Below are 20,503 nucleotides of genomic sequence, written 5' to 3' on the forward strand. Positions count from 1 at the left end.
TCACCGGTGGTGGTGGTTTGTTCGCCTGTCAAAGGATTCCTTCATCAAACCACTAGGGGGCGGGAACTGAGTGGAATGAATGAGAATGGTTGGGAAAACAAATGCTCCCCTGCTCTGTTGATTCTGATAGAGAAATATAAACGTAGAGTGAACATTTGTGTCACCAAGGAACTTCAGCTTCGTTCCTAACTAGGGATGGAAGGATCTGTCCATTTCGGTTCTCTCCATTTCTAAGGGTGGTATTCATATAAAAAGTTGCACTAGGTTCAAGGGTTAGCCCTAGCGCAATGGGATTTCCCCTTCCCCCTCATGGGGCCCACACTACCACCAAATCTGCTCTGGAGGGTTGGGGGAATCCCCAGAACAGATTTAGGGGGTATGGGAGGGGGAGGAGAGGAGATCATTCTGTTGCACAAGGATAAATCCTTGCACTGATGGAATGATCTGTTTAGTGCTACATTGAATGCAACCCTTATTTTTCCAATCTTAAATTCAGGTCTGCACATTCTGCACACATTTGCTATTTCCTCTCCCCAACCCTCATGAAAATGTATCAGCATTTTAGTGTGAATTTCTCCTAATAAACATATTTGTGTATGTACTTTTGACTAATGTACACATTTTTGCAAAGCAGTTTTTCCTAATACAATGCATATTGTTTGGGTGGAGAACTGCATCACAAACTGGGCTCATGCTGGGAGGAAGGGCAGAATATAAATCAAATACATAAATAAAATTTGGATAAGTGCAAATTTCAAAGGATGATGGTGTTTCAGTTCTCATATCATTTCAGAAAGTATGAATTTGATAGATTTGGCTTGAAATGCGAATTGAATCCCCATCTCCATACTCCACACAATCTTCTCAGCATAGATGGAGAGCAGTGTGGGGAACCTTTAGCCCTCCAGATGATCTGGAAGGCCACATCTGATGCAGAGGAAAGGCTTCAATTCTTTACCAACTTGAAGGTGGCGATTTAATCATTCTGATTATCACTGTCATTATTGCCTCTAAGTACAGCTTGAAAGTTGCAGCAGCAATAATGTTGGCATGCACAGGAAACATAGGAACAGGAAACTGCCTTATGCGTGAGTCAGGCCCCTAGTTCATTTAACCTAATATTGTCCACACTGACTGGCAGTGGCTTTCCAGGGCTTCAGACAGGGCTAGAGATGACTGGGATTGAACTTGAGATCTTCTGCATGCAAAGCAGATGCTGTGCTTTGGCCCTTCATCCAATGGAAAAGGTTACACAAATAGTAACAACTAACCTCAATATGTAAGAAGAAGATTGAAGGACAACAAAGTGATGAATTATGAATATATGTTTTAAAGTTTTATTTGTATATTTGAAAAGGGTTCAGGAAAAAAAATTGCTTTGATGAATTACACATTGCATTTAATGGAATTCTAAGCACTGTGATTCGCTCGTTATGCAGGGAGATTGTGAAATGTCTTTCTCACATGAAGACACCTGTTATAAAATGACATTTTATTTTTTAAAAAAATCTGCTTGACAGTTTTGTTTCCCCAGGTTGGCTTAAAATAAAGAAAAGTACTGAAGGAAGTAGGAAGCATAACATGAATTGGCTCTAAATGCAGGTATCAGGAAGACCAGCATAAAATTGTCAATATAGCAAAATTACTAATTCAGTGATTAAAAAAGCCTGTCAGTTTAAGATCAGAGTTAAGCCTATCTCATGTTGAATCAAATTCCACAAATCTGGGAAAATGGAAGCTAAGGGTTGCCAGATCAGAAACATCCCAAACCCTGAGATTTGGAGCTGGCTACATCCCATGGGGGCGGGGGAGAAACATACATGCATGGCTGGGCAGCAGCTGACCAGAAACCAGGAGATTGGGGTGACTCTCATGGAGACCAGGGGAGGATTCCAAAAAAACCGTCTCTGGGTGTAAAGCGGAGATCAGGCAACGCTAGATGTGATCAGTGGTGATACTGTGCAGTATCACAAATTGTGCTTGCTTACAACTTCTTGTCCATGAACCCACACCTTTCCTGGGTCTTTCAGGCCCAAATTCAGATGGGGAGGCTGAAGGGTTAACGAAGATGCCTTATGCTGTTCTGATCCCATTTGCCTTATGAAGCATCTCTGCTTTACAGTATTGCTAGAGGAATCTTCATGTGAGTTGACCCATATCTTACATCACTTGCTGGCAACATGGGTTAAAGAGTGGGTGGGGGCCCTCTTCTAGCACCCTTCACAAGAGCTTGGAAAAGTTACTTTTTTGAACTACAACTCCCATCGGCCCCAGCCAGCATAGCCACTGCATTGGGCTGATGGGAGTTGTAGTTCAAAAAAGTTACTTTTCCAAGCTCTGCCCTTCACCATCCTTATGCTGGCACTACAGTAAAACTGAGCAACATGAGAGTTCAGATGTCTTATTAAACACATGGCATGCTTCTTCTCCCCACATGGCCTACCTCACAGGGTTGTTGGAAGGATGAACAGTACTGGAAGAGAATCAGGAACATGTCAAGAGTTCCACATTCTCACCACTATGCCACTATGCCTGCTGTATAATGCTGGGGGAACGGATGGTAGGGCTGCAGCATGGGGTGGGGTCCAGGGGTTTGTAGTGGAAGTGCATGCATGGTTGTGGGGTGTGGCCACCTCTAGTAGTTTTGTCTCTTTGACTGGTTAAACACATGACATGTCTTTCACAGGCATACATTGCCACCTATCTCTTCACATGGCCTGCTTTACAGGGTTGTTGTGCGATTTAATCACTGGTGCCTTCCTGGCTAACCTACTGAGCGTGTGTGGTGTCACTGTGGAGTGGGGAGTGTGTTTCAATGGGAGATGGTGTGTTTGGGAGGAGGGTTTCATGGCTGAGTAGTGTTTGTGTGGTGTTTACTGTGGGGCGGGGTGTGGTCCCCTATGACAGTTGTACAGGCTTCCAAATGTGCCAGTGAGCCCTAAAAGGTGGGCAAGCCCTCAACTAATCATTGCACCATACTATGCTACTTCACAGCTAAAGGGATAGGCATTACACATGTCATCCAGTAGGTGGCTCCCTTTGCAAACATTAAACTCTGGCAAGACCTTTGGTTTTGGTTTTCCTTTCAGTCATGCATGATTTTCCCAGCACTTGTTTTCCATAGACTTAAATGGAGCATACAGCTTTAATAACTTTTGAACTGCTGATCACAACTTCACCAGACCAGTGAAACCATGGGCTCTGCAACAAGTCTGAACAAAGTACATCAGCAGGTCTCATCAAAATAAATATGTGATATACTGTCTTACTAACAGGAAAAAAGGGGTCAAACTGTCAGTTTTCAGCACTACTAAACTTATTCTGTATTCTGTGGCAATTTTTAACAGATCAGTTTGAAATTTGGCACATTGGTAGGATTCATCATGTAGATAATGTATGCTATGTTACAAATTGTTAGTTCAATGGCTGCCATTTTTATAAGCTACAGAATGTTGAGGCTTATAATGACAAGACGTTGTTTTTGCTACTCTTCAGAACTATAGAAACACTTCTGTAATTGTATAATAAAAGATGCAAATCTGATGTGTGATGTACATCAGTATTATTTTGTAACTTTAAAAAAATGTGTAGAGGAAGGAACTTTTAAAAGCAGGTATGTGTTTGGGGATAGTCAGAGGAGAGAGAACAAAGGAAAATACGTTTGAAGAACAGTAATTGTTTGGAATGTTTTGGAATAATTCTAAACAGATTGTTAATGGGGGGGATCACCTCTTTCTTCTGCTCTGAGGGACTTAGCATGGTCTTTAATAGTTTACAATATTGCAGCTATTCATTACAGTTTACAATATTTTATGGTTGAATGAGCTTACAATATATTTGCATATATACTTTCTTTTCTTCTAATATTTATATTCACAAAATGTTTAAAACTGGATGTGGTGCTACTTGATAGCTGTAATTGTTAACGTGTTAATAAGCCTTTATAGAAATTATTTAAATAGATATGAAAAATCTAGCCAATTCTCATGAGCTCCTTATAGACAATGTGTGTCTAATGAGACTGTTTCCTAACAGATGTCAAATGTGCTGCATTTCAAATACTTTCATGACTTCTCCACCTTTTAAAAACAAACAAACAAACAAACAAAAAACCAGTAAACGTTTGATGCGGTGCTGGTGGCTATTCTTCTGAGAAAAACCTGTAAAAGTCTTGCTGGGAACGATGATGTTTTAGTAGGCTCTTTTGTTCAATATCCTGTGTAAGATGACTATTTTCTAGCAGTGATTCCCAAACTTCCCCCCCCTATGGACCACCAGAATATTGCTGATAGTCTTGGTGGCCCACTTCATGTTCTGCTTGTTGAAGCAATTGTAATGCACTGTGCTAGATGCTGTATGGTTTTTAATTGTATTTTTATCACTGCTTTTATTTATTATATTGTATTTTTATTTGTACTGTAGAATTCAAATTGTAATATAATAAAATGCAAGGTAAGAAAGAAAAGAAGCAATCAAAATAATCAAAATGAATACTGATTGTGGACATGCCAAAGACCGCCTGAATGAAGCTCATGGACCACTGGTACCACAGTTTTGGAACCCCTGTTTTGCAGCATTATCCATAGATCAATGTTGTATTAGGCTGCAATTCTAAACTGACCTAGGCTGCAATCCAATACATGTCTACTCAGAAGTAAGCCTCTTTGGGTTCAATGGGACTTACTCCCAGGTAAGTGTGTATTGGATTTCAGCCTCACCCAAGAGCAAGCCCCACTGAACTTAAGGGGCCTTTCATTTGAGTAGGTATGCATAGAATAGCACTGTTAGCTGATCGGTTGATTGATAGATTGATAGTGCAGTCCAATAGATCCCTGCTCAGAAGTAAGTTCTATTGGGTTCAATGGGACTTACTCCCATGGAAGTGGTAATGGGATTGCAGACTAAACTGGTTATGCCAGAACTGGAAAAATATGAACCACACCTTCATAGATTCTTGGATGACCAAAGTCTGGGATATGGCATGTATGGTAAAGTTAATGAATATGATCAAAGCTAGACTGGGTAGACAATGTGAAAATGTTTTTATAGAAAAGTGGACTTTTTTATTAATATTAGAATAACAAAGAACAGGTCTCAGCAAATCCATATATTTTGATGGAGGAAATCAAGGAATATGACTTCAATGCTCAATAAATTTGTGTAATGATTGTTTACAAGATCGTGAAGTTATTGAATGTATTTAAATGATTGAGGATATGGTGAATATATTAGATTACCACTTGTAAAAATGTGTTTATGATGTTTACTTAGGAGTAAATCCCAGAACTCAATAGCACTGACTTCTGGGTAGACATATTTAGAATGACACTCTAAAGCTAGCAACTTTGGTATTTTAATACAGAAAAATCTGAAAGAAAACATCAGAACATAGGAGTACTGTTGTAGTTCTTAAAAAACATCGTAAGATAGTTTGCTAACAGAGGATGTCATCTTGCTAATGTAATTTTGTATTATTCATACTTGCATATTGAGTTTTCACTTTACATATTGTAATTCATATTTGATCTCATTACTACACTTTCCTAGACCACCATGACCACTGGGGAGTTGTTAGGCAGAGTATTTAGCCTAGTTTTATTTTTCAATTCATGCTGTTCCTCTCAGAGGTGTTGTTAAGCCAAGAGTTTGATGTTTTATATTTTTAATCATTCGTGTACCTCAGAGGGCTCATTAGGCCCTGGTATTTGAAGCTGTGTTTATATAAACTATGTATCCATTATGTATAGTTAGATATTTTGTGGGCAAATACTTCTATAAATACGGAATTATGAAGGAAAAAAAGATGGAACACTGATGACTGAAATAAGGCAGGTGCATCCATAAAAGGCCTCATCAATGGCTGCAGCTAACAGGAGCTCTAGCTCAGGAATGGGGGATCTGTTGCCCTTCAGATGTTGTTGAACTCCATCCCTCATCTGCCCCAGCCAGCATGGGCAATGCTCAGGGACAATGAGAGTTGGGGTACCAACAACATCTGGAGGGCCCATCTCTGATCTGGTTGGTGAACTTTCTTTTCCCTTAGAGCAGCCTTTCCTAACCAGTGTGCCTCCAGATGTTGTTGGACCACAACTCCCATCAGCCTCAGCCAGCATTGCCAATGGCTGAGGCTGATGGGAGTTGTGGTCCAACAACATCTGGAGGCACACTAGTTGGGAAAGGCTGCCTTAGAGGAAGACTATCTTATTCAAACCTATGGCTATGGATGTGTGAGTAGAATGTGACTTAGTGCCTCATTAAGTCACATTACTAGCATGTAAACTGGCTTAGTCCCATTGGCTCCAATGGGACCCAACTGAATCCAGTCATTTAGCATATCTGGCGTTTGGCTGAAACCAGTAAATATAGACTTTAAATATAGACTTTAAAATCCATTAAAACAAAACATCCTTAAAAACATACTAAAACAAAACATATTAAAAAAGTTTTTTTTTTTAAAAAAAGAAAGCTTTTTAAAAAAAATTAAAAGCAATTTCAGCACAGATGCAGACTAGGATAAGGTCTCTACTTAAAAGGCTTGCTGAAAGAGGAAAGTCTTCAGTAGGTGCCGAAAAGATAATAGAGATGACGCCTGTCTAATATTTAAGGGAAGGGAATTCCAAAGGGTAGGTGCAACTATGCTAAAGGTCCACTTCCTATCTTGTGTGGAATGGACCTTCCTGATCTGCAGGAAGCCCTCATCTGCAAAGTGTAGTGATCGACTGGGTATACAAGGGATAAGACGGTCTTTCAGGTATCCTGGTCCCAAGCTGTATAGACCAAAACCAGCAGCTTGAACTTAGCCCCGTAGCTGACAGGTAGCCAGTGCATTTTTTTCAGCAGGGGGGTGATATGTTGGTGATACCCTGACCCAGTGAGCAGTCTTGCCGCCGCATTTTGCACCAACTTTGTTCTCGCTTTTAGTGCACTTTTCCTGCTTGTCTTTTTCCCTAGTTCTTGGAATCTCCATAGTTTGCCCTTCCTTTTCCCGTAGCAAATAGGATGTATCTTTTCTGTACTGGGTTTGCCTGAGATCAGGCAGTGGCTAGAAATTATTTCCTGCAAATACTACTACACAATAAGTGTGGGTGAATGTTAAGGAATCCCCTCCCACCGAAAGCCAAATGTAAAAACTGCAAAGAAACTTAGGCATGTTTTCTGCTTTGCATGACCTAAAGACCAGGAACCCATTAAGAATTTACTGTATAGTATTTACAGTACAATCGTGTACAATGAGCTACTTGGAAGTAAGTCTCTTTATGCTTAATGCAGGTTACTTCCAGGTAAATAGGTACAGGATGACACCCTAGGCCTAGGCTTTGGTTTAGGGTTGGCATTGGGGAAAAATAGATTTCTCTTGCCTTTAACAGCTGTATGGCAAGCAGAAATTCAACAGCTGAAGCCTTTTCTAATAAGGAAATACAATTATGGTATTAACTTTACCATAGCCACTCTCGCATTTTGTGTTATGCCATACCCCATGGCAGCCATTTTGTGTTATGCCATACCCCATGGCAGCCATTTTGTGCTATGCTATGCCACCCCATGGCAGCCATTTTGTGACTGGTGCCCCCAGCACTCTCTCAAAAATGGAAATGTTCCCTCTAGTGTAAAAAGGTTAGCGATTTCTGATGTAGAGGCTGTATTTGATGGCACATTTGAAAATGCTGTTCCAAACTTGTTTGCTATGGATTCTAACAGTGCAATCCTATACACATTTATTCCAAAGTGATTCCTCTTGAAAGGGTTTCTCACTAAGGTGGTTATGACTTTGGATTCTCGGGGCACAGAATTTTGAATTTACCAATGCTGTTTTTGTAGATTATATTTGTCTACACGCTACCATTGTTGACATGCCTCCTGTCTATCAAGTATTTACTGGTGGGCAACCTTAGGAGAATTTGCAAATGATGATCCCTTATCTGCTTGGTGTAGGGTTCCCTCCTTCAGATGTTTCGGTTTTGCCAGCTTTGAAGGTTTTGATGAGGTTTATTTGCTTCAAGCTATCCTGAATATTGGCTGTGCAAAGAACATATTGAAATAAAAATCTACTCTATGATTTATCACCAACTTGCCTAATTAAATCAAGTCTCCAGCTTTCCTAGGCGCTGTTAAGGATAAATTGTTACAAGTCTACAATCTGCTAAGAACAATCAAATAGTGTATTAATTGTTGTTTCTGGGGAACTTAAATGTATGAGCGATTTGAAAGCTTAACTCTCCAGCTGGCAGGAATGAAAGTTCTCCAGTGATTTGATCCCCTAAATACGGCAGGGCTCCATATATAATCCTATCAATCAGTCCTTGCCTCTTGTTCTTCCACATTTTCAATCATAGTTGTAAAACACCCCGAAGGCCCATTAGAATAATTTTATTGTTTATTTCAGGGTCTTCCATAATCAGAACATTCTTCTTTTTTAAAATAAATAGCTTGTATAAAAAGTGTTCTTTTTCTTAAAACATACTGAAGACAAAACACAAATGCCATACGACAGCATAGAGTCCTATAGATATGGGGAACTGGAAGCTAACAGTACATTTATTTCACATCGCTCTGTTAAAACAATAAAAATTTAGCAATTAAATCCCCTTGCATTTCATAACCAATTGGGGCAACAATACTATACAGACTTATTTGAATGCCAGGTTGCTAGGTCACATGACTGAGCTGAGAGGAGTTTGGAACAGGGATAAGTCTCCACTATCCCATACGACCCCTGCCATGCCCCTGCCTCACTCCTGGAACGCCCCTTTTGGGGAGTTACACCAGCTTCAACTCAGCCGAAGCCAGGATGGAGGGCTTACGCCATCTCTGGCTGAGCTGGGATTATGGTGCTCAGTTATTATATATCATATATTTATAGAATATTGGATGCCAGTCAAATACTTGAAAATGATGAACTGTGAAACCCTTGAATTCTCACATTCTGTCCATCAGTGTACATTGGATAGTGTCAAATATAGTCTATTTTGCGACAGCAGATAATGTGTTTTGAGAAATCACAAAGGAAAGAGAGGCAGTGCTGTTAACTGTTGCTTAAATGCTATTGCCTTCTTTCTGGAGCTGAAGCTGCTTTGAGATTTCACAGGTGGCTATGTTGTATTTAAGGTGAAAAAAAATCTGAAGGCTGCTCTAAAAAACAGGTGCATCCAGGGGTGGAATTCTGACTCTGGCGCATTAGGAATCTGGTAAGGGGAAAAATAGCCATGGTTAGTAATGGCCCAATGTAACAAGGTTCTAGAGATGCAGCTCTCTCTTTGAGTGTAGTTTTAGTAAACGGATCTGGGAATAGTGCAAGGAATAATCCCCAATGGCCAATTAAAGTCTCTTAACCAATTTAACAAATGCATTGTAGATGGTGAGCTGGAGATAATGTAAATAAACATACATTTCACAGAGGAACATGTATAACTAAGCTAATAGAAAACCAGTTCTTTGATCTTCCAGCTTTGTAAAATGTCTCTAATAAACAAGTTTAGGGTGGTGTTTTGGGGAGAAACCTCTCACACAATTAACCAGGGTAACAACAATGTCATTTTCATAACAGTATTCCACAATACATATCTTGAGGGTGTGTGTGTTTGGGAGATATCTCCAGTGATAAGGTATTTACAAGAACTTCAGAGCTTTACAGGGAATTCCACTCCCCCTTCAATTCACAACTGCAATTATTTTATCAGTCCCTGCTTATCTTCAGACAATGGCTACGACGCAACGGTGTGGCAAGCTCCAAAGCCTGAAATAGGAAGGAGTGCATAGTGTGTATGTTTGAAGTATAGCTATGCATTCCTGCCTTCCTTTCCTCCTCACCCTGCCTTTTTTTTTGGTCAGGAGGTTAATACTTGATGTGCCAATGAAATGAAGCATCTGGCTTTCTTGCGCAGTTAGCTTTGGCATTGTGCCTGCCCAATTTTTATCCTTATGAAAGTCCCACCGAGTTTGCAAACTGTGCCTCAATTAAAGAAGACTGAAGGGCACAGACGGCAGATGCGTAGCAGCGTGTGTACTGGGACTTGGTTTGATGAGTTTCTGTCAAGCAGGAGGATCAAGTGCAAAGCAGATGACTGTGGATAATTCACTCATGAGCAAATATTTAATAAGTCTAGGATCAGATCAAACAACAACAGTCTAAGGGGGCTTGTTTTCCTGGTGTGTTGGTATTCCGGGCCGACTGAAGTGGTAGATGTCGCACATGCTACAATGCAGCCTTTCCCTACCCATGTGACTCCACTCTATTTATATATGTACGTGAGGGAGGAAGGTGAGGAGAGAATGTATGCCAGACATGGGGAACCTGTGGCCCTCCCAATGTACAAATCACTTAATCCCTGACCGTTGGCCATGCTGGATGGGGCGGGGGATGGTCCAACCTGTCCATTTCAGTTTCTCTGTTTTTCATTGTTTTACTCATCTTAATTCCAGTCCTCCGCATTTCTACCTCAGAATGGTTTTGAAAAAGAAAAAAAAAGAAAAAGTCCTTGTGGAAATCCATTAGTGTGAATTTCTTCTAATAGACATTTCTATATGCATTTTCCCCTAATGTAGATATTTTTGCAAGCAATTTCCCCTAATACAATAGGTTTTTGTCTGTTCTTTTTTGCTAATACTTACATTTTGTAATTATTATTATTGTTCACTAACAACCACCACCATAATAACATTTCTATTCAGCCCCGCCTTCCAGAAGGAGCCCAAGGTGGCAAAGAAAAACACTAAAAACATTTTTAAAAATCTAAAAAACAAAACCTCTTTAAACATAAATCTTTAAAACATCTTTAAAAAAAACTAAAAACAATTTCAACACAGATGCAGACTGGGATAAGGTGTCTACTTAAAAGACTTGTTGAAACAGGAAACATCTTCAATAGGCACCAAAAGTCAACTCTGATGGTGCCTGTCTAATATTTAAAAGGAGGGAATTCCAAAGGGTGGGTACCACAACACTAAAGGCCCACTTCCTTTTTATATTTTTATGTGCATTTGGCTGGAGAACTGCATTGCAAAATTTGGAAAACTACTCATTTTGAAGGACAGCTTTGTTTCAGCTCATATATTGTTTTGGGAAGTGCATATGAGGCAGGTTCTCATTTAAATGTGGATGGAACAGAATTTATCCCCCATCCCTAGCTGCGAGTTGGCATTCAACGGCATCTGGTTAGCCACAGGCTCCCCATCTCTGATGTAAGCTCTGCCTATGAACTTAAGCCACACATCTAGGGTTTCTAGCTTTTGAATTGGCTTATGCTGTTGACGTGTTGTACTGTTAACAGATGTTTGATATGAAGCAAATAGCTAACAATACTCTTTGTTTCCTTGCCATGAAAATTCTCACCTACCGATTTTTTTAGACAGTGAAGGCTGGTCTGCTTGGGCAAATGGGACACTGTCCCACCCATTTCAGCCAGCTCCCACCTGCCTGCCTTCTTACTTACATCCAGTCCTGGAGGTGGCCCTGGCTGTCAGCTGCTTTTTCCTTAGTCTGTTGGTCTCTGTGCCTTCTGCCCCATTGGCCCCAATGGGCACCAACTCTGGTTTTCTATTCTGTTCCTTAGGGGATTGTACAAATTTGTAGAGGAAAATATCTACTAGTCCTGATGGTCATATGGAACCTCCATATTCAGAGGCAGCATGCCACTGAATACCAGCTGCTATATTGTGCATCAGCACAGAGCTACAATTCCCAGAAGTCCCTGGGAAGAGGGCTTGATTGTTAAACCACTCTGAGAATTATAGCTCTCTGAGGGGAATAGGGGTCTCCTAACAACTCTCAGCACCCTTAACAAACCACAATTCCCAGGATTCTTTGGGAGAATCCATGACTGTTAAAGTGGTATGATATTGATTTAATTATACAGTGCAGATGGCGCCTTAACTGGATCCCCAACTTTTCTGGTTGTATTGGGTAATAATGTGCTCACACATGGAAAATATTGTGGGCTATATGAAGCTCAAATATGCCCTTTTAAGGCTGAAAATGCATGGCACACCTGCCCATGGAATATGGTCTGTTTTTGTTTCTCTTCTTCCCTACATTTAAAAAATGATCAACCGGTTCTACTGCTGTAAGATCTTCACTCAAGTCGCTGCAAATAATCAGCCAAAATGTGCCGGTAATCAGCAGCTGCAGCACTCTGATAGGAGCCCAAAGCTGACTCTCCTCTGGAGCAATTTCCCCTTTGCTGGTCTTTTATTAAGAACAGTGGCTCCAGGTATCAGGTTAAAGCACACAGAATAAAGAAAATAACTCTATCTTGTTCTCACAGACTCCTTGAAATACTTGATATGATGCATGTGGTTATGTTTTATGTGTCTTTTTCCAGTCCACATTTAAGTTCGTGCTATGGCAGAAAGGCTTTCTGTGTCTTAACACAGCCAAATAAGAAATCACTTCTGTGCAAGCATTTCCTAGGACACAGGTACCATACACTAATAAGACAGGATAAATTAGTTTGGGACTTTAATGGTGCTCAAACTATTTCTCTCCATGCCTTGTAGAGAGATAGATAAAAAAGAAATAAAGCATATCATTAATGATAGTACCACAACCCTGTAAATGCTTCTACAGATTCTTTTAATGTGCTAGTATTCCAAGTGAAACTAATGGGAGTACTAATTTACTTTAAGTTTAGCACATGCAAATGCCTTTGCCTATTCTTTGCGAACTGCTTTAGCTAACTTGTTGCTAAGCCTCCTAAGTCTATTACCCAAGGAATTGAAACAGAGAACTAGTTATCATCCAGCTTGGACTAATAAATAAAGCTGTTGGGGAACCTCTACTGGTGTCTGAAAAGCCTGTAAATGCCAGATACGTCAGCATTACCCATGATTCTTCTGGCAGGTTCTACCCAGATTCCATTCTGGCTCCACCCCTAAGCTTCCTTTTTTTTCTTTTAGGTTTTCTCCATGCCGTGGTGCATCAGGTGTTGGCCTGGATCTCTCCTCTGGCCTTGTCCAAGGCATCAGTCCTAGAGGCGGGTGAACATCTCTGGGCTCTGCTTTCCCCCCCTTCCCAGTCCCTCTAAATTGTTCTGAGGTGTCTTGAAGCAGCACATCATGACTGAATGAGGTGGTGGCCCTTTGGACTTGCATTAGGATGATGGAAAGGAAGAGGGGAATGTATTCGGGGATGAATGACCCACTTGACCCCACTGTCCCTACCTGCAAGTGGGTAAAGGGACGGGTGGAGAAAGTGAGCTTGGGTGGCAGGGAGACTTTTTGAGGATTGAGAAGGCAGGCAGGGATGGGATGGCAAAGTGGAGGAAATAAAAATGGGACTCCTTCTCCAGCTGGGATAAGGATTCAAGCAGTAGAAGTGGTGTGTGTGTGAGAGAGAGCGAGAGAGCGAGAGAGCTCTTGCCTCTCTTTTGAGATGGCCTTTTAAGAATCCCATAAGTTGGTTTTTGAGCCAGGACTTTGTCAGAATCACTAATTATTGCAATAAAACATACACACACTCCTGAGAATATAATCAACATTACTGTGCTTCCACAAGATGTCCTTTTAGTTCAAGGGATGCATATGCTCCAACTGGAAATGTACCCCTGTGTACCTGAGCGTATGTGCATGCGTCAGAACAGATTGTGCAATGCAGCCTTGCTACGATTGATTTTCGAAGGAAAGTTCTATCAGAAGAAACTTTCAGCAGCGGGATCACATTTTCATTTACTTCCTGTGCTGTTTGGGCAAAGATAGGGAGAAGAAGAAGAAGAAAAAAACCTAACTGGAAAGTCAAGCAGATAAGCCCCTAATAGGTCACTGCTTCTAATCTAAAGAAATTCTTAAGACTGGCGTTCAAAATTCAAAGCTATTTCCTAGGAAAGTGCTAAATCATTAAAAACAGCTTGGAATGAAAATGTCATATTTGCTGTAGCTGTGACCAGCAGAGTGCTCTTGCTGTGTGCTCCTTCCCATCCTCCCTTTGTGCAATATTGAGTGAAGTTGTAATGTCCATAGAGAGGCCTTGCTTGATAATGATGCTTAGCCAAGGGTGGATGGGTATTCTGGCCTAACACCAGCCAAGAAAGAGTCCACATTTGACAAACTCCTGTTTGTGGCAAGTTGCTGTTTTGCTCCTGCTACAGAGCTAGTTAGTTGTTCACTAGCTGTATAGCTGGAGTGGGGAACCTTTTTCAGGCCGAGGGCCACATTTCCTTTGGCGCAACCTTCCAGGGGTCACATGCCAGTGCTGTTAGGGGCCAGAGGCAAAAGTGCAGGGGCAGAGCAAGGAATCTAAATCTCACTTTTCTACAGGAGGCTACTTTCTACTCACACACTCGCACACCCCTCTCTATCCTCCATCCAGACAAGCAAGTTCAAGGAGGCATTTTAGCCAGGGAAAAATAGTTGGGCTGTGAAGCAGGGCCTGTGAGGGGTATGGCCTGGGGGAGTTCTGAGGTCCAGATCCAGAGGCTGGGAGGGCCAGAGGTTCCCTCCCTGCTTTATAGGTTGCTTCCTTCCTTTCTCTTCTTCCTCCCCCTTCCCCCAGCCTGGAACTTCTTTATGGAACTTTGTATCCCTCCCAGGGGAGAGTGGAGGAGTGCAGTTGCTGGCTCAACCACGTGGTGGCTGCAAATGTAGTCTCATCTCCTCATCTGCACTATACTTTTAAATCAGCATCATGCCACTTTCAATAGACATAGCTTCCCCCAAAGAATCCTGGGAACTGTCATTTGTGAAGAGTGCTGAGAGTTGTTAGGAGACCCCTATTCCCCTCACAGGGTTCCCTGGGAAGAAGGATTGGTTGTTAAACCACTGTGGGAATACCCCTGGACCAGGCGACCTCTTCCTTGGCTTCTCAGGCAGCTGGTGATGTATACTAAAGTAGCCTTAAACTAATGATAATAATAACTAGCAACATCCCCCTGCCCACTACACATTTATGCCTAGAACTCAAAAGGCCAGGAATCCCTTCAGAGTTCTCTTCTCGCAGGAAAGCAGGCCATGGCAGGTGGAAGCAGCCATCACCTGAGGCAACCACACACTCTCTCTTTCTCCTCAGAGTTTTGCTATCAACATGTCCCTCATGAAAACTCCTGAGGTAAAGGAGTGGGGCCTGGCAGATGGAGCAGCCATTTGAAATGAGCAGCCACGGCTGGCTCAGCACATTTTGCTTCCTGAGACGAAATATAAGATGGCACCTCCATCTTATTCCATGTAAAGAAGCCAACTGAGCTGGAAGCTGGTTCTTCTTTCAACAATGCTGATGGTACAATGGCGGCGGCGGGGGGATGAGTCTGGCTGGTGGGAGAGCATATACTTCCTAAAAGCTTTGCACCCACGGTTCCATTAGTACATCAGAATAAAATTATCTTAATTGCTCTCTATTTGTTCAACGGCTGTGTCTGTTGAAAGCAGAGCCATGTAGTAGAGAACCTCAAATGGAATCAGAAGAGCATTGAAACAGATGCAAAAGAGCGTAACTATTAAGGTTGATTGGATGTGGAAAGCAGAATGATGTAAAATGCAGCTAGTAAAGTTCATTAACAAGAAAAAGTTTAATGGACATTTCTTCAGGCACTAGCAGGGCACATCCACCTCTTCACTCTTATGTCTGTGTGCTTCTCTTCTCTTGGTTCTGTTCTCATTTTATATTTTTTAACTCATCTATTTACCATTTCCATGATTAAACTCATTTCAAGATTATGCTTGGCTTATTGACATTTTTAAAAAACAAAAAACAAAACAAGAACAACTGTATCATTATTCTTATGAGCTGATCTTACCACCCTCCCCACTTTTTTACGGTGATGGAGTCTAGAGTTCGCATAGTAGAGGAATATAGATGCCATGTTGCTCAAAGCCCATTGTTTCCATTATTTATCAATGATGTCTCAGTAATACCATGTCTGAAATGGTGCTTTTTCCGCCTATGGTGTACTAAGGGAGGTCATTACCCTCCCTTAATTATTGATTTGATTTCTACCCCACCTTTGGATCCAGAAGTATCTTCAAGACAGTTTATGTAAAACAATACAATCAAATGAAATTGAGGCTGCTTTCACCCACCTGCCAACACATACTATTGCCATGAGTTACCATATCCTCTCCTCCAAATCCAGTTCTCATTGAAGCATTGTAGGGGTTCTCATCCCCTTTTATCACTTCTAGGAATGGGACAGAAATTAAAGTTTCTTTGCGCTTTAATGAGGAACGACCTAATTCACATGTCTCAAACCAAGAGGTGAACTGAAACACAGCTATCTTTTGAAATCCACACCTCTGAATTTTGCGATGCAGTTTTCTAGCCAAACATTGCATATGAAATGGATATTTTGGGGAAAGGAGTGTATAAATGCATATATTAGGGAAAATAACCTAAAATTCATTGTGTTAGGGGGAATTGCTTGCAAAAATGTGCAACTAGTCAGAAATGCATACAAAATGAGTTTATTAGGAGAAATTTGCACTAAAATGCTGATGGATTTTCATGAGGATTTTTTTTTTTTAAATCACAAATTGCAGAAATGTGGGAAACTGAATTTAAGATTGGAAAAATGAGAAACTGGGAGAATTGAAATGGACAGAACTTTCCCTCTCTAGTGACTACCAAAGGTATTACATAAATGTCACCTATGCTGTGCCACAGCTACCAGCACCTGGTTCTGCTGTCCCCACAAAGAAATCCAGATCAACCAGGTTGAATGTGGAGAACTGAATTAAAGACTCGTAAAATGAGGAACAGAGAGAAACTGAAATTGACACATTTGTCCATCCCTAATTGCGTCTTGCACCCCAGCAATGTGGTGGTCTTTGGCCTGACTACACACTCCTTGTTCCCTCCTCACCCCACCCCAGGACTGCAGATTTTTTCACTGTTCAGGGACACAGAAGATGAACCAGGTGTTGCAGGTGTGCTTGACACTATGATGACAATACTTTATTGAATGTATACCCTGCTGTGCCAGGAGTGGCAAACATAAACAAAACAAGAAACATAAAAACATACTAAAAGCAGTTAAAATGTTCCAATTGCAATTAAAAACATTCTAAAACACAGTTAAAAAACATTCTTTCATCTGTAATCTTTGGGGTGGCAGCAACAGTCTGCTTCAGCCATCAAATGCTGAGGTAAATGGGAATGTTTTCAAATTCCTCCTGAAAGTCAACAGTGGCGGAGACAGATGCACCTCACTGGAGAGGGCATTCTTCAAACGGAGATGAGCAGGTGGGTGTCCATTGCCTGACTGTGTGTTCCTTACTCCATTCCTTGCTCCCCCCCCCCCGGACTACAGGACGCTTCCTCATGCAAGGGCAAAGATGGAGAAACCATGGAACACTGCCTAGGGGTAAGAGACTGAACAATGGCAGTTGGATCTGGGCCATTGGACACTAAGCCATGGCAAGGGCCCACTGGCCTCATCTATCAGCCATAGAAGGAGTAGCAGCAGAGAACTTGCTTTCCCCTTTCCCTGCCAGAAAGAACACTTTGTAACAGAACTAGTGCCTGTGTTTTGCTGTTCCCTTCTCCCTCCCAATGCCTTTTCCTTGTGTGTCATGACTTTTAGATTTGGAAGCCTGAGATCACTTTCTTTGGTTGAAAAGTGGGCTTAAAATACTTAAAATAAACAAACAAACAAACATTGCCCAGCTGTACACTCATTCTCCCTTTCCTGAAAGACTTCAGGTCCTTACCCAGGCATACATCACCTCACTGGCATCTTAAACTGAAAACCATAAGAAAGGTTAGTTCTGCTTTACTGGTTATTGCAACCCCCCCACAATTCACCACACTTCCTGATTTATTTATTCCCCTCTTATCACTGAGAATCTGAGAAATCTTGTTCTGCCATGTTAAGTAGGATTTGACCGTCCTCCTTTGAAGCTAGAATGGAGGTCACATGATGGCTTCAAGCACACAAGCATCCTGGTGTTTGGGATAACGGGCCAATCACAGGCCAGGATACTGGCTTTATATAAGACAGCACTGCCCTTTCCCCCTCCCTCTCTGCATCCAGTGCATCAAGGAATGCTGCGTCTTAAGGGATAGCACTCTGGGGAAATGGATTTACATTCCAGTTGCAGAGCACTGGTAGGTTCAGCACCTTTTGTGTAGTAAAATATGTACACCTGTTCACATGGCAAATGCTTTGCTCTCAACCCCATCAAGCTTTTCTTAGAAATAAATCTCTTTTTGTGAATCAAGATGAATCAATGACCCCTTGGTCCTTAACCAGCAGCCTTGTTAGTTTGTTTTATATTCCCATTAACGTAATTAGCACTAACCTCTAAATGTCAATATTGTTAATGGGAAAATCTAATGGAATGTACTCAAATTCTTTCCATTAGATTAACATTCTGGACTTCAAATGGACATCTTAATAAGGCATAATATTAACTGGAATTTTGTACCAGTTAAAATAAGTCCTCTGCTAGGTGGGGAACTGTCCCAGTCCTCTTTATTTTTACAACACAACTTTCATTGTACTCTGTTTTCCATGCTTTTGTTTTCCAGGATGTGAATCAGTATAGGGCTAGCTGGACTTGCTCTCTTGATTTTTTTTTTATCTAGTGTTTCATATTTACTGAGTAACTGTAGAGAGGGACTACTAGCAGTAGGGACTGGTGGCTTCAATATCAGCTGGGCAGTGAATCCACTCTGGGTTTTAGTCAAAACTTTCACGGAGCTGTCCAAGGTGTCTATATATTTAAATTAAATTAAGATTAAATGTAGTTTGTTAAGGGTGCTGAGACTTGTTAGCAGAGCTTGGAAAAGTTACTTTTTTGAACTACAACTCCCATCAGCCCCAGCCAGCATTGCCACTGGATTGGGCTGATGGGAGTTGTAGTTCAAAAAAGCAACTTTCCCAAGCTCTGCTTGTTAGGAGACCCCTATTCCCCTGACAGAGCTAAATCAGAGTGGTTTATCCATCCCTTTTCCCATGGAACTCTGGGAAGTGTAGCTCTGTGAGGGAATAGTTTCCAAGATTCTTTGGAGGAAGCCATGACTGATTAAAGTGGTATGATACTGCTTTAAATTTATAGTGCAGATGGGGCTGTACATATAGTGTCCTGCCCTGGCAAAGCAAACCAGATGCCCTGGAAGGCTGTGTCCATATGCATCATCAGAGCACACCTGTTTTGGTATTCCCTGGCTTGGTGTGAATATCATGGAACATGTAAAAGGAGTAACCCAAGTGGCATTAATGAAACTTCAGATGGGCATGACAGGGCTGAACACCTTACTTAGCCCAGTCAGACCTCTGCACTCTCAACTAAAACACTAAAAACAGAGAACAGCCCTGAAAATTTAATCCTGGCATTTGTTTTGAGTGATGCAGAGTAACAGTGCTCTAAGTGCCTTTGCCTATATGGGTTTAGCTGAAACTGCATTAGAAATCAGGAGTTGTTTCCTCTCATACTTTTAACATGGCTCATAAAATATTCTTGAGCAGGATTAAGTAATGGAAAAATAATGGGTCCATTAAAATACAGTGGAAATATGTGGGACAATTTAATTTTGATGGATCCATCAGAGCAGGCATCTTTATACTTTTACATCTGGCCCTTTTAACGGCTCTCTCTATTAAAAAGAAGAGCTAGGCAGGAACAACCACGTCATAGTGCTATCTGTCTGTCTAGGCATCCATCCCATTTCATGCTCCTTTTCTTCGTTGGGGGATAGGAATTTCCAGGAGCAGACATTCACAGGATCAGTTTCATGTGTGGAAACTGGAAGCTTTTATATACTGGAAACATTTCTGTATTTACAGTTTTGTTTGTATATGCATGCTGGCCTTAAGGTGGAGAGCGGTGATTCTGGTGCAGCAACAAGAACCCACAGAGATGGTGCCAGGCTTTAAAGTAGTGGCTTCATCTAAAAAATCAAACAGCATGCCATTAGAAGTGCCCTCCCTCCCAAGGGTCCTTCCTGCCAACCAGCTGCAAAACTTAATTTTCTTTGTCCTAGGCTAAATATATTTGGATCCAAAGTTATTCTTTTCACCCCAACCCAATTGGATAGGATGTGTGCTATCTCTAGTAGTCACCAAAACACAACAGCCTCTAATTATTTAAGCAAGGATCTTCTAGCACATTGAGGAAACATCTTTAGCCACTAGCTTTACCCTCCTCCCAAATCTAAAGAAAAGGCTATCTTCCTTCCCTGTGTCACCAATTCTCAGTCTCTGAGGACAATTCCTCAAAGCTTGTAGGTCATTCCTCAGGGCTTACCAAAATTAGTGAGGGGAGACAATCCACCCCCAAAGCTACTGTGCCTCAGGCTGCTAAAAACATCCCAGCAAAATGTTTACTGAAAACTGCCCACTTGCAGATCTTTCTTCCCTTAAGAAAATGGGTGCTATTTTTCTGAAGATTTTTTTCTTTTTTGAGTGTGGGAGAAAATTTCAGATAATTTTTTAAAATTGAGGAATTTGGGATTTATCTTTCATAATAGCTGCATGAGGTGCCCAATGGGTTTTATTCCTTATTTTATTCTTCCTTTCATCCTTAAAACAAACCAACCCTGGAGCTCTCTCAGTGGCACAACTCCCAGCGCAGTGGAGTTCTT

This window comes from Rhineura floridana, chromosome 2 (assembly GCF_030035675.1).
Source record: "Rhineura floridana isolate rRhiFlo1 chromosome 2, rRhiFlo1.hap2, whole genome shotgun sequence".
Taxonomy (NCBI): domain Eukaryota; kingdom Metazoa; phylum Chordata; class Lepidosauria; order Squamata; family Rhineuridae; genus Rhineura; species Rhineura floridana.